Below are 16,618 nucleotides of genomic sequence, written 5' to 3' on the forward strand. Positions count from 1 at the left end.
TGAGGACCTTGTAGGTGGAATACTTCCTGAAACCAACCTTTTAGGTCAACATTCAAAGATTTAAGGTGGAATATTCCTTTAAACCAACCTAAATTTCATGTTTTGATCATTATCAAGTGAGAAACCTCAATCCAGACTCCTCATAATGACGTTTGAGATTTATGCTGCTGTTATTTGTTTAGTCCAGACTAAATGACAGAAATCCACAACTGTAATTTTATTTCAGGACTCAGTTATTAAATGTCAAAACAATCCATGTGACTCTAAAAACTCAACAGCTGTACAAACTCTAAGATTAAACTCTCCACAATGATCCAAAATAAGTTGGACTTCTACATGAGAGCTTTAATTATTCTTCATCTACTTCCTGAAAAGTTTGGTCAATAAAAAAGACAAAAACTAATATTTTCAGCTGAACTAAAGACAGACTTTGTGATTTTTCTGCTCACATGTTGTAAACTTACTCTTTCAAATAAATATCCAGCATTTGTCCTGTTTTTGTGTTGCTCCTCGGCAACCCTAGACAGCCGGGTCGTAATGTTTTTTGAGCAACACACCATACTATGACGTTTTTACAATGATGGTTCTACTATGAAACCAGTTTGACATGTTCAGGTGTTCTTTGTGTGAAAACTCGGAGATTTCAGGTATCAGAATGTGGTTTTCAACTTTCTTTGTTAACTTTCTGCCTCAACTTTAAATTAAATTTCCTTCACTAACCCAGCCCTCTGGACTTCCAGTAAGCTGTGTTCCTATTGGCTGTCCAGGTGGCTGCTTGGTGTTATCAGGAACACCTGAGCAGCTCAGTGTCTTCCTGCTTTATTTAGCTGCAGACAAACATTTCCTCTGCTTCTCTTCACCACTGAACAGGGTTTGGCTCCTTTGCTTTAGTTTGTTCTTTAGGCGTTGGCTTGCAGCTTCCAGCAGTAAAATTGTCTTTAATGTGTTTCTTGTTGTGTTTTAGGGCTTTGTACTGGATAGTTGTCTTGGTAAATGTGGTTCTTTAGCCACAGTTAGCACATGGTGCTAATGTGTGCAGTGATTAGTGGATTTGTTGCAGCTGAGTTGTGTCTTTATCTTGGCTGTAGTGAGTCTTTAGAGGTTTTTGGTCAGACACATTCTGTATTCTGGTTTGAGAACCAGCGTTGGTTGTCCAGAAGGTAAGAGTTCCTGTCCTGATTCTCTGTTCTCAGAGGTTCTCTGGTAGGCTGCAGGAGACTTTAGCGTTTGGGTTGTACTAGTTTGGTTTTTGTATGGTTTCATTTGAATGACTATCTTGAGGCCCCTCCATGTGGTTTAGTGAGGTTTTCTGTAACAGTTCTACAAAGCAACCTGCAGCAGAAGAGACTTTGAGAGTTTTTAGGAAGTTCTGGAGACCAGACTTTAGAGCAGCAGAAACATTTGTCAGCAGTTTGAGCAGGAGAAGGTGAGCTTCAGAGTAGAAATGAGATGGAAACCTTCTTGACCCGTGTGGTGAGGTCCTGTACCAAGAGTTTGAGCAGGTTGTGAAGAGTCTGTAGTTCTTTGGTCTGAAAGCACAAGAAGAATCGACTCATTAAAGGAGAAAACAGGAGATATTGTTGCTTCTTCTGTCGCTCTGCAGTTTCCTTAGACTGAATATCAAGTTTATATTTTAAATGATTTACCATGTGAGCCCAAGAAGACTACAATAAACTCCCTCCATCCCCTGGACACAACACATTTTATTACAATGTTGAATTTTTTTTTTTTAAATGTGTTTTTGAGCTTTAATGATAGTTTTAGAATAGTTTTTTCTCTTTGCTTGTTTAGTTTTGTCATCTGTGTTAAAGGTGCTAAACAAATAAAGTTGAATTGATAAACTGAAAAATTGACTAACTCATGATTGTGACAACAGAAGTATTTTCGTTGTGATTTAAGGGTTTGTTTCATTTTTAAGGTTGGGGTTAAAATCTTGACAGAAAAAAAGATTAAAGAAATAAACTACATTAAAAAAGCAATTAAATCAAAGGAAAGAAGCATTTAATACAATAAAACTTTAAAAAGAAAATTAAAGATTAAATACAATTATATTAAACAGACAAAATATTTGATAATTAAACAGAAGATACAAAACATGTAATTCTGACATTAAACAAAATCCTTAAACAAAATGATTAAACATTAAAGATGAAATATTTTAGATAAACATTTGAAAAATACAATTAAACAAGAAGAATATTAAACATTTAAAGAAATACAAAACATTTAATTAGATTATTAAACCTTTAAAAAGACAAAACATTTAATTAAAAAAAATCAATGTTTAATTAGAAAATTAAATCTTAAAGACAACAAAACTTTAAATAGCAATTAAACAGAAAATACAATGAAGCATTTAAAAAGAAAATTAAACATTAAAAGGTGGTAAAACATTTAAAAAGAAAAACCGTAAAGATTTAATCGAAAAATTAAACTTTGGGGAAAAAAAGGAAATTTTTCAAACAAGCCGATAAAACATTTGAAAAAACAACAAACATTAAAAAGACAAAACACTTCTAAATCAAATCAGACATTAGAAAAGAATAAAAGGTGAGAAAAGAGCAAAACTAAACATTTAAGAAGAATCAAACTAAAGACAAAACATTTGAAAAGACACCAGTTAAACTTTAGAAGATCAAATTAACAGAAGAGACAATAAAAGGATCAAAAAGAGCAACAACAGATACAGGTCTTAAAGCGTTTTCTCGTCTGAAATGAAAACATCAAGTTGTTTCTTCAAACATTTCCTCTTTCTATGTTCTTGGTTTGATTGTGGACAGATTTACTAATAACTCATTTCAGAAAACTGCTTTCCAGATAAAGTCTACTAGTAGTTGAAGGCATTGATCAAACTAATGTTACCTTCTGATCTCCACAAACTTTACTGTTCTGTGAAGAGAATCAAAGTTTGTTGAGGATTTCTAAAAACCCACAGGTGAAGGTCTGAGAAGAACTCAGATTGATGGTCTAAATGTGAAATCAAGACTCATGGTCACAAGTTTTAAGGCTTCTGTTAACCAGAAAGTTCAAACTAACAGAGAAGTACTGAGAAACTTTTGAAATTTCAGTCCTCAGACTGTCTAAAGGTTCAAACTAACAGAGAACTGCTCAAGAACTTTTAAGATTTCAGTCCTCAGACTGTCTGAAGGTTCAAACTAACAGAGAACTACTCAGGAACTTAGAAGATATCAGTCCTTGGACTGTCTGAAAGTTCAATCCAACAGAGAACTACTGTGGGACTTAGAAAATTTCAGCCCTCAGACTGTGTGAAAGCTCAGGTCCTGAGGACTCGGGAGGTCTGGAGGCTTGGAAAGTCTTGGAACTGAGGGTTCAACCCTCCAGCACAAAGGCTGAAGCCCAACCTCCTGAGAAAAACGGTCGAGTCGAGACTCGAGTAAAAAAAAAAACTCGACAACGACAAAAAATAGATGATAAATGCGCAAAAAAAAGAAGAATTAGTATCTGAGCGAGTAGCTCAGGAGGATAAGAAGAGGACTACCAAGCGGAGGGTCGCAGGTTCAAGACCGGCCAGTGGCCCTTTTCTTTGTTCATCTTTGTCAGGATTTTGATAAAACTTAAGAAGGGTCTGGTCTTGAACCGGCGACCTGCAGCTCCATAGGCAAATCCTTAACTCACTGAGCTACAGATCAGACAAAAAGAAATAAATTCGTCGTCCCTTTGACATCGTAGTTACTGAAGTCACCACATGGGTGGAGCCAAGGCGGAGTCTGGGTGGAGTCAGGGCGGAGAGTAGGCGGGGAGGTGGGTGGCGGCCTCCCCCCTCTACTCCCCCACCACCCACCACACCTTCCCCCGCCCGACGAGTTCTTCGAGTCTCCACGAGTTCTTCGAGTCTCGACAGGTTTTCCCGAGTTTCTTGAGTTTCCACGAGGTCTGAGGCAGAACAAGTTGTCATGAAGAGGTGTTGAAGTCGGCCAGGATGGACTGACTTTTTACAGCAACTAGAAGGAAGACCACTAGAAGAGCAGGTCTTTAACCACCATCCATAAAATCCATGGAGTCGCTCCAGAGAAATGAAGGGAGGTCAACTTTTATCAACCTCCATCCAGATATTCAACTTGATATCTTTACTTTGACATTTTTAGCACCACAAACCTTGAGTATCACGCTTTATTATCATTTATTAGGACTTTAACGGAATCCACCAGCAGATTTAGTTTTTGTTGAGAAACTTTATTCTTGTTGTGGGACTGCAGTATTTAAAACCGTTCCTTCTATTTTACCTCATGTTTATTAGTTTTAGTGGAGGAAGTTATTTTAATTGTCCATTGGTCTCTTAAAAACCAAATAATAAATTGGATTAGTCAAGAGGTTTAAATTTCTTACTTTGTCATATTTTAAATATGACAAAAAAATATAAAAAATAAAGTGTCTTGAGACAATTTGACCTGTAATTGGCGTTACATAAATAAAATTGAATTAAAATTGTATGTATCTCCTAATGTTGGAGTAATTCAGCCATATATGTTGGAAAACACATTTTCTTTGTCCATTAATCTGTTGATTGTTTTCACCAGTAATTCATTTCTTGTTTTGGTTTATAAAATGTCAAACCCAAATATATTCAGTTTACTGTCATAAAAAACAAAAATATTTACATTCATGATGCAGGAATCATACAGTTTTTCACTTTTTATCTTAGTTTAGTCAGAAAGATAGTTGATAGTGTGTGAATTGTTGCAGCTTGTGAGCCGTAAAAGGTTTTAATCATTGGGGCTGAGTGTCAAAAAACATTTAGAAACCAACATCAACAAAACACTCAACAAAGATTTGAACATCATTAAAGGGAAATTCAACTTTTGCATGACAATGTCTCATTAAAGGACATTTATTTCCAATGTAAATGTGTGATATTTATCCTCTGGAGCTTTCTCTTCACATCATCTTCCACCTGGACTGCTTTGGTCGGGAGCATGTGCAACAAACATTTGAAAAACTGCACTTTAACATCAATGAATGACACTGAAGTTTAATCTCTACATAAATGAGACTGAGTCTGGATGTGCTGCTCTGTCATTAACTCCTAAGTTTAGGGAAAGTTCAAACAAAAGAGGACAGTTCAGATCAGACTTGAGAATGAGCTTATTTTGAACAAACATCTCAGACTTTCTGAGCTTCAGCACCTACAGCAAGATATTTTAACAACAAGCAACTCAAGAGATCCAGAAGTTGGAGAGTTAGCTTTAGCTGAGCCAAAGAACATGTGGGACGCTAACCTAGCAAACATTTCAGACTTTTCTCTGTGAATTCTGAGAAATAATTTCCTATTTAATGACAGAGCTACACATCTTAACTCAGTCTCATTAAAACAGACTCTAATTCAGTGTCATCCATCCATATTAAAGTGCAGTTACCCGAAATGTTTGTTGCATGAGCTCCAACAAAACCTGTCCAGGTAGAAGGCCACTTTGACAAACAGGAAGTGGAAGATTCCAAGCAGATTTATAGAAGGGGGAACCGGACTATACTAAGTGTGGTCGAGTATAGAGGGGTGTTCTGTGTGTTTTTAAGGCTGATAATGATTATTAGTGAGACATTTGGAGTAGATATTCATTTGCAGTAAATGACAGTATTTAAAATCTTGGAGTTAAACTTAGAAGAACACAAATTCTAACAGAAAACGTTGATACGTTTTTGTGTTGTTTACAGATGTTAAAGAAAACCTTACCATAGTGTTTTTCACGGCCTCCTTTACATTATTTCATCATATAGCATGTTTTTACAACATGCTGAAAAATCGCATTTTTTTTTTTGACATAGTATACTATGGCGTATTTTGCGCCAAAATTCATGATTTTTTTTTCAAAGAAAACCTTTCTGGAGTGTTTTTCACGGCCTCCTTTACATTATTTCATCATATGGCACGTTTTTACAACATGTTGAAAAATGACATTTTTTTTCGACATAGTATACTATGGCTTTTTTTGCGCCAAAATTCATGATGATTTTTATTTCAAAGAAAACCTTTCTGGAGTGTTTTTCATGGCCTACTTTACATTATTTCATCATATGGCACGTTTTTACAACATGCTGAAAAATCGCATTTTTTTTTCGACATAGTATACTATGGCGTTTTTTGCTCCAAAATTCATGATTTTTTTTTTTACAAAGAAAACCTTTCTGTAGTGTTTTTCATGGCCGACTTTACATTATTTCATCATATGGCATGTTTTTACAACATGGTGACAAATCGCATTTTTTTTTCGACAGTATACTATGGTGTTTTTTGGGCCAAAATTTATTATTTTTTTTCAAAGAAAACTTTGCCATAGTGTTTTTCATGGCCTCCTTTACATTATTTCATCATATGGCACGTTTTTACATGTTGAAAAATCACATTTTTTTCGACATAGTATACTATGGCGTTTTTTTGCGCCAAAATTCATGATGATTTTTTTTTTCAAAGAAAACGTTTCTGGAGTGTTTTTCACGGCCTCCTTTACATTATTTCATCATATGGCATATTTTCACAACATGTTGAAAAATGACATTTTTTTTCGACATAGTATACTATGGCGTTTTTTTGCGCCAAAATTCATGATGATTTTTTTTTTTACAAAGAAAACCTTTCTGGAGTGTTTTTCACGACCACCTTTACATTATTTCATCATATGGCACGTTTTTACAACATGTTTGAAAAATGACATTTTTTTTCGACATAGTATACTATGGCGTTTTTTTGCGCCAAAATTCATGGTGATTTTTTTTTCAAAGAAAACCTTACCATAGTGTTTTTCATGGCCTCCTTTACATTATTTTATCATATGGCATGTTTTTACAACATGTTGAAAAATCGCTAATTGATATTCATTTGCAGTAAATGAAAGTATTTAAAATCGTGGAGTTAAACTTAGAAGAACACAAACTCTAACAGGAACCATCGTTGATACGTTTTTGTTTTGTTTACAGATGTTAAGTTAAAGGAGTTTTATTTGTGATGTATAACCAATCAAATCACTCCAGAAGACAGAGCGACCACAGGTAGATAAAGGTTCAGAGCCAAAGTAGCACCATTTTTAAATGTATTTATTACTGTAAATTAGTAAAAAATAAAATATTGATAATCAGTAAATCAGTCATCCCACAATTACTACAATTCTACAATGTATGTCTCTTTCCTTTGACTTGTTATTTGTACAATATACGATGTATATGATGGTGTTTTTTCATACCAAAGGCTATACTATGATGTTTTCTAAGAGACATACCATGATACTCTGCTTGTTCTGGCCCTGGGTCGCTGCACTCCTCCTCAGTTGTTTTCTGGATTGTACTCAGCTGCATGCCTTCGTCCACCCGGCCTCCGTTGACTCGTCCCGCCTGCCGTCTCTGGAGCTGAAGCTGGATTGGAACAGACCAAAGTACAGTCCAATCATGATGCCAGCTGCCTCTCAAAAGGCTCCTTCATCTGGCAGGTGGCGGCACTTCTTCTGAAGGGAAGCTGAGCTGACCCGGCAGAACTTTGGAGATGTGTTCCAGTGGTTGGTGGATGTGTGGGGAGATAGAGAGGGACCTTTGAATTGTTCAGAAAGGAAAACAGGGAACCTGTAGGTAGTTGTAGTTTAGGATGCTACTGTGGTGTGTTTTTGGGTTTTAAGAGGTGAACAGTACGAGTTTTTTTTCGTATTGATTATCTTTTACTTTGTTCCTGGTTGGAATGCCCATCAATGTCAACGTGAACTTTACTTTTAGTTCTGTTTATTTATTTTTATTTTACTAACACTCATTTCCTTTTAACTCCCTCACATGTTGTGTTGTTGTAAACTTACTCTTTCAAATAAATACTCGTCTAACCCTCTGGAAACCAGCGTTTGGACTGTTTTTGTGTTGCTCCTCACCTACTTCAGACAGCCGGGACAAAACAACATTTTGTGGACCAAAGGCTTTTCTATAACGTTTTTAGAGCGACATGCTATACTATAATGTGTTTAGAGCGACATGCTATACTGTGACGCTTTTTGGGTGACATGCTATACTCTGACGTTTTTAGAGCGACGTGCTATACGATGACGTTTTTAGAGCGACATGCTATACAGTGACGCTTTTTGGGTGACATGCTATACTATGACGTTTTTAGAGCGGCATGCTATACTATGACGTTTTTTGGGTGACATGCTATAGTCTGATGTTTTTAGACCCTGACGTTTTTAGAGCGACATGCTATACTATGACGTTTTTAGAACCACATGCTATACTCTGACGTTTTTAGAGCGACATGCTATACTCTGACGTTTTTAGAGCGACATGCTATACTATGCCATTTTAAGAGCGACATATTATACTATGAAGTTTTTTGGGTGACATGCTATACTATGATTTTTTTTGGTGACATGCTATACTATGACAGTTTTAGAGCGACATGTTATACTATGGCGTTATTTGGGTGACATGCGTTTTTAGAGCGACATGCTATACTATGACGTTTCAAGAGCGACATGCTATACTATGACGTTTCAAGAGCGACATGCTATACTATGACGTTTTTAGACCGACGTGCTATACTATGACGTTTCTAGAGCCACATGCTATACTATGATGTTTTTAGAGCGACATGCTATACTATGACGTTTTTAGAGCGACATGCTCTACTGTGACGCTTTTTGGGTGACATGCTATACGATGACGTTTTTAGAGCAACATGCTATACTATGACATTTCAAGTGCGACATGCTAAACTATGACGTTTATTGAGCCACATGCTATACAATGACGTTTTTAGAGCGACATGTTATACTATGACGTTTTTTGGGTGACATGCTATGCGATGACGTTTTTAGAGCGACATGCTATACTGTGACGCTTTTTGGGTGACATGCTATACGATGACGTTTTTAGAGCAACATGCTATATTATGACGTGTTTAGAGTGACATGCTATACTATGACGTTTCAAGTGCAACATGCTATACTATGACGTTTTTAGAGCAACATGCTACACTATGACGTTCATTGAGCCACGTGCTATACTATGACGTTTTTAGAGCGACATGCTATACTATGACGGTTTTTGGGTGACATGCTATACTATGACAATTTTAGAGCGAAATGCTATACTATAACCTTTTTAGATTGGCGTTTTAAGAGCGACATGCTATACTATGACGTTTTTATAGCGACATGCTATACTATGACGTTTCTAGAGCGACATGCTATACTATGACGTTTCTAGAGCGACATGCTATACTATGATGATTTTTGGGTGACATGCTATACTATGATGTTATTAGAGCGACATGCTATACTATGATGGTTTTTGGGTGACATGCTATACGATGACGTTTTTAGAGCAACATGCTATATTATGACGTGTTTAGAGTGACATGCTATACTATGACGTTTCAAGTGCAACATGCTATACTATGACGTTTTTAGAGCGACATGCTACACTATGACGTTCATTGAGCCACGTGCTATACTATGACGTTTTTAGAGCGACATGCTATACTATGACGGTTTTTGGGTGACATGCTATACTATGACGTTTCAAGAGCGACATGCTATACTATGACGTTTTTAGACCGACATGCTATACTATGACGTTTTTTGGGTGACATGCTATACTATGACATTTTTAGAGCGACATGCCATACGATGACGTTTTCAGAGCGACATGCTATACTATGACAATTTTAGAGCGAAATGCTATACTATAACGTTTTTAGACTGGCGTTTTAAGAGCGACATGCTATACTATGACGTTTTTATAGCGACATGCTATACTATGACGTTTCTAGAGCGACATGCTATACTATGACGTTTCTAGAGCGACATGCTATACTATGATGTTTTTTGGGTGACATGCTATACTATGATGTTATTAGAGCGACATGCTATACTATGATGGTTTTTGGGTGACATGCTATACTATGACGTTTTTAGAGCGACATGCTATACTATGACAATTTTAGAGCGAAATGCTATACTATAACGTTTTTAGACTGGCGTTTTAAGAGCGACATGCTATACTATGACAATTTTAGAGCGAAATGCTATACTATAACGTTTTTAGACTGGCGTTTTAAGAGCGACATGCTATACTATGACGTTTTTAGAGCGACATGCTATACTATGGCGTTTTTTGGGTGACATCCTATACTATGACGTTTCAAGAGCGACATGCTATACTATGACGTTTTTAGACCGACATGCTATACTATGACGTTTTTTGGGTGACATGCTATACTATGACGTTTCTAGTGCGACATGCTATACTATGACGTTTATTGAGCCACATGCTATACTATGACGTTTTTAGAGCGACATGCTATACCGTGACGCTTTTTCGGTGACATGCTATACTATGACGTTTATTGAGCCACATGCTATACGATGACGTTTTTAGAGCAACATGCTATATTATGACGTGTTTAGAGCGACATGCTATACTATTGCGTTTCAAGTGTGACATGCTGTACTATGACGTTTTTAGAGCGACCAGCCATACTATGACGTTTTAAGAGCGACATGCTATACTAGGACGTTTTTAGAACCACATGCTATACTCTGATGTTTTTAGAGCGACATGCTACACTATGACCTTTTTAGAGCGACATGCTATACTATGATGTTTTTTGGGTGACATGCTATACTATGACATTTCTAGAGTGACATGCTATACTATGACGTTTTTTTGGGTGACATGCTATACTATGACGTTCTTAGACCGACATGCTATACTATGACGTTTCAAGAGCGACATGCTATACTATGTTTTTTGGGTGACATGCTATACTATGATGTTTTTAGAGCGACACGCTATACTATGTTTTTTGGGTGACATGCTATACTATGACGTTTTAGAGCGACATGCTATATTATGATGTGTTTAGAGCGACAGGCTATACTATGACGTTTCAAGTACAACATGCTATACTATGACGTTTCAAGTGCGACATGCTAAACTATGACATTTATTGAGCCACATTCTATACGATGACGTTTTTAGAGCGACATGTTATACTATGACGTATTTTGGATGACATGTATACGATGACGTTTTTAGAGCGACATGCTATACTATGACGTTTATTGAGCCACATGCTATACTATGACGTTTTTAGAGCGACATGCTATACTGTGACGCTTTTTGGGTGACATGCTATACGTTGACGTTTTTAGAGCAACATGCTATATTATGACGTGTTTAGAGCGACATGCTATACTATGACGTTTCAAGTGCAACATGCTATACTATGACGTTTTTAGAGCGACATGCTACACTATGACGTTTATTGAGCCACGTGCTATACTATGACGTTTTTAGAGCGACATGTTATACTATGGCGGTTTTTGGGTGACATGCTATACTATGACGTTTATTTAGCCACATGCTATACTATGACGTTTATTTAGCCACATGCTATACTATGACGTTTTTAGAGCGATATGCTATACTATGACTTTGGAGAGCGACATGCTATACTATGACGTTTTTAGAGCGACATGCTATACTATGCCATTTTAAGAGCGACATATTATACTATGACGTTTTTTGGGTGACATGCTATACGATGACGTTTCAAGAGCGACATGCTATACTATGATGTTTTTTGGGTGACATGCTATACTATGATGTTTTTAGAGCGACATGCTATACTATGACAGTTTTAGAGCGACATGTTATACTATGGCATTTTTTGGGTGACGCGTTTTTAGAGCGACATGCTATACTATGACGGTTTTTTGGTGACATGCTATACTATGACGTTTTTAGAGCGACATGCTATACTATGACATTTTTAGAGTGACATGCTATACTATGACGTTTTTTTGGGTGACATGCTATACTCTGACGTTTTTAGAGCAACATGCTATACTATGACGTTTTTAGAGCTACATGCTATACTATGACGTTTTTAGAGTGACATGCTATACTATGACGTTTTTAGAGCGACATGCTATACTATGACGTTTTTTGAGCGACATGCTATACGATGACGTTTTTAGAGCAACATGCTATACTATGACGTTTCAAGAGCGACATGCTATACTATGATGTTTTTTGGGTGACATGCTATACTATGACGTTTTTAGAGCGACATGCTATACTATGACATTTTTTGAGCCACATGCTATACGATGACGTTTCAAGAGCGACATGCTATACTATGATGTTTTTTGGGTGACATGCTATACTATGATGTTTTTAGAGCGACATGCTATACTATGACAGTTTTAGAGCGACATGTTATACTATGGCATTTTTTGGGTGACATGCGTTTTTAGAGCGACATGCTATACTATGACATTTTTTGAGCCACATGCTATACGATGACGTTTCAAGAGCGACATGCTATACTATGATGTTTTTTGGGTGACATGCTATACTATGATGTTTTTAGAGCGACATGCTATACTATGACAGTTTTAGAGCGACATGTTATACTATGGCATTTTTTGGGTGACATGCGTTTTTAGAGCGACATGCTATACTATGACGTTTTTAGAGCGACATGCTATACTATGACGGTTTTGGGGCGACATGCTATACTATGACATTTCAAGAGCAACATGCTATACTATGACGTTTTTAGACCGACATGCTATACTATGACGTTTCTAGAGCGACATGCTATACTATGACGTTTTTAGAGCGACATGCTATACTATGACGGTTTTGGGGTGACATGCTATATTATGACATTTCAAGAGCAACATGCTATACTATGACATTTTTAGACCGACATGCTATACTGTGATGTTTTTAGAGCGACATGCTATACTATGATGTCTTTTGGGTGACATGCTATACTATGATGTTTTTAGAGCGACATGCTATACTATGACGGTTTTTGGGTGACATGCTATACTATGACATTTGTTGGGCGACACTCTATACTATAGGGTTTTTTAATTGACACATTACTTTGACATTTTTTTTTTTTTTTAAGCAACATATAAGAATTTGAACAGTTTTAAAAATTAGTATACTTTTACTTGTGCAATGAAATATTATTCTATGGCATTTTTGAGATGACATATTATACTCTGATGTTTTCTTGAATAACATACTATTTTGACAGTATACTGCACTATGACATTTTTTGAACCACATATCATACATGACAATTTTAGGCAACATCCAATCATCTTGCGCTTTTTGAACCGCATATGGGGGGTTTTTTGCCGACATGCTATACTATGAACAATAGGCCATACTATGTTATTCTTGAAAAGTACACTATACTTTGATGAACTACATCCTATACTACGTCGTTATACAGAGTGCTTTGGTTACATGTTGATTCATCATCTAGATTTTTTTCTGTATTGTTTTTTGACGGGATTACGACACACCTGACCGTGAACACCGTTGACACCCACCTGAGGGAGACGCTGCCTAAGATCTCAAGGCTGCTTGTTCGTGGTCTTTCTGGTCCTGCTCCAGAACACCTTCATCAACTACGTCTTCTTTTGAAGAGGCCCTCAGATGCTGCAATCTCCGACCTTTTCACTCTGTAACGAGACGGCGGTTATCTTAAAGACCCAGCTCCTGGCGGCTTTGAGTGAAAGTTTAACACCCATCAAAACAGAACTACAGACAGTTAAATCTGAGCTGTCGGTCAGTATTTCAAACATCAAGTCCGACCCAGGCGTCCTAAAGCACGCTGCGGGTGAAACGGAAACTTCACTCTCCACATCACCAACGACATCGTCACACTCCAAAGCAGAGCACCTGTCTGCTGAACTTTTAAAAGTGGACAATAAATGTGAAGAATGTGAGCAGCACCAGCCTGTAAGCAGCGGAACAGATGTGATAGGAAAGAAGTCATTTTCTTTTTTCTTTTCTTTCTGGTTGACTTGATGCTGTCAGATGCAGATGTTGGAGCTTATTCTGATCTTTCAGGAAAAAAAGCTGCTTTTCCTTCACAGACTTTTCAGGAAATTATTCTCTCAGGTTTTCTCTGCTAGTATCTGTGATTATTTCATTATTTCTTTATTGTAAAATAAAGTTTGAGGCATAAAGACTCATTTAGTTATTTTAATCCTGAAATCTTTGACGTAGCAGAACTAAACTTTCATTTTCTTTCTTGTACTTCTGATACTAGAACTAAACGTATCTTCAACACGGATCATCTGGTTTTAATGAATCAGTAGCAACATCACAACAACAAATGAGACAATTTTCAACAAATTAATGAAACTGATGTCATTTAAAACTATCATAGTCTGTTTTAGTGTCAAATTAAAGCTGATTACTGACAACTAGAACATTAACGTTACTGTTTTCATCACATTTAGGTTTCCTGAACATTACATTAACGTCAACCAGCCAGTTTTATGAACTTCATGAACCACATTACAGGAACACAACACATTTCAGCTGCTGACAGGAAACAGCACAAACATCGTTAGCTTGATGCTACATTTAGCTGCTAATCAGGACTGGCCAGCTAGCTCGGTTAGAAGGCTAATTCACATTAAAGCTAATATTCATTGGATGCCAACTCTCTTCTCTGGTCAACACACAAATAAACTCCACCAACTCCTGGGGTTCACTGCTCACATTATATCTGAAGTTGAACATAAAGTTCATTAAAACCAGCACTGATCAGTAAATTATCATTTATTACCAGCCAGCTGTAGGAGTCCTTCAGTGTCTGTTGGTCCAATCGGCCGAAGGACTGAACTACTGAACTGAAAACTGATTAAAACAAGACAACAGACAGTAAAACTGTCTGTGGAAAATGTGCTGCTGCTCCACCGATAAATACCAACAAACTAAAACAAACTTGGTCGAAGTGTTGCTTTTAATGATTTTTTAATAAATAGCAAATATGAGGCTTTTATTTTTCTGGAAGTAAAAGGAAACGTTGCTTATCCGTAGTTTCCCTAACTTAACTTTAGCTGCACTTTCACCATGTTCTGATAGATCTTTTTTTTAGTATTAAAATAGCTGCACTTCCTTTGTATATTTGGTCGTTTCTTATGTTGCTGTTGTTTCATTGCAATTATATTTTAAAAATATCACTTTCAATACGGATAATTGAAAAGAAAAAAATGGCTCTGAAATACTCAATGAACTGATACGTCATCTAGTGTTAAACCGAATAAGAATTCTTAATAATATAAAATGTAACTGACTGAGCTGTATTAAATAAATCGAGATATTTCAAATTGAAAGAAACACAACATTGACTGAAACATTTCAGTCAATTAAACCTTAAATTCATTTACCTAAGAAAACTGTCCGTCAATGTCTTAACTTAAAATGACCTACATTTAAAAAAAATATAGGTGCAAAGTAAAAGTTTCACACTAAAGATTAATCACTGATGAACATTTAATTGCATTAACTAAATTATTATGAGGAAACAGATATCCATTTCTAATATTTGTATCAAATATGTTTATGTCTATAAAATATACTAGACATCAATAAAAATGTCTGCATAGTGAAATATATGAAGTCCATCTGCATTTATACATCATATTTATGTTTAAATAACGGGAACTGCAGCCCACGTTCAGTCAGGTTAGCGGAATTACGGATAAACAACGTTTCCAATTATCTCTTGCTAAATAAAAGCTGTGATTTGTTTTACGGAAAAATTACGTGATTTCAAAAACGTGATTTTGAAAATGTAAATCAAACTGTAATACGCGTTAGCTAGCTGCTCCACTTGCTCTGGATATTTTTGTTCACGTCTTTGTCAAGCCCAAACGAAAAATGAACCCATATTCTGGCTACATTACCGACAACAGCGTCCCTGGAGTGACCGGAAAGGTTAGCCGACCTAGCGGAAGTGCTAATGAGGTCTGCTCTGGCACGGATTATCACCGTCACACATGTAGCTTTGAAAATAAATCTTCTACAGGACACAGAGCTGTAGCTCCGTTTCAGTGTGAGCTCTAATGTTTCTCTGTCTGACTGTGTCTGACTTCCTCTAATAAATTTCTCCTGTTCACTGGGAGCTGCAGCTACCATAGACATGAATATCTACGTATGGGTCAGACTGACTGAGAGACGGAGAGCAGTGATTGGTCAGGCTGAGAGCCGGAGAGCAGTGATTGGTCAGACCGACTGAGCGCAGAGGCCTCTCTGTCCCGCCCACATTTACGGCTTTTGCTGTTTACTGACGCTGCTACTAACATCGTTATCCTCCAAAAGTGAAAATAAACTCCACAGGTAAATCATTTTTGTAACTAGTTGTACTCTTCTCCACATCTGGACAACATCACATACAAAGCAATGAAGTTACTGTAAGTTAACATCAGACTATGACCTCTGATATTAACATGTTCTAACATCGTGTTTTAAAATTGTTCTGTAAATCTGAAATTACGTTTCCTCATTTAGTGTTAATGCTGATGCTAAATCAGGTTAGTCAGTGTCATAAACTTGTTAACTGTAAGCTGTAGCTAAGTTTCCTGCAGATCACAGCTGATCAATCATCATCGATAACTGCTGTTTTAATTATCAGCAGATATAAATAAATCTACTTTTATGTTCCTCCACAGAACTGTTACTGATGAGTGTTAATCTCTCAGTTCAGTTCTGAGTTAATATCTCTGTTCTTTGCTTCAGTTTTTTTCTCTACAACAGTGTATGGTCAGATAACTGTGGAGCTTGTGTTAATGCTGATGATACATTAGAA

General features: G+C 36.6%; 1 long non-coding RNA gene across 2 annotated transcripts; it reads right to left on the reverse strand.

The window, feature by feature from the left end:
- Positions 1-202: 202 nt before the first annotated feature.
- LOC129350926 (uncharacterized) lies at positions 203-15,946 on the reverse strand. 2 transcript variants are annotated; one of them, XR_008604518.1, is made up of 4 exons: positions 15,717-15,946; positions 13,344-13,475; positions 7,230-7,534; positions 203-1,529 (listed from the first exon to the last, which is right to left on the reverse strand). It is a non-coding gene; the product is annotated as an uncharacterized LOC129350926 (long non-coding RNA). The 2 variants fall into 2 exon arrangements; XR_008604519.1 differs by lacking the exon at positions 15,717-15,946 and adding an exon at positions 14,594-15,264.
- Positions 15,947-16,618: the final 672 nt, after the last annotated feature.

Source organism: Amphiprion ocellaris, chromosome 17 (genome assembly GCF_022539595.1).
Source record: "Amphiprion ocellaris isolate individual 3 ecotype Okinawa chromosome 17, ASM2253959v1, whole genome shotgun sequence".
Classification (NCBI taxonomy): Eukaryota; Metazoa; Chordata; class Actinopteri; family Pomacentridae; genus Amphiprion; species Amphiprion ocellaris.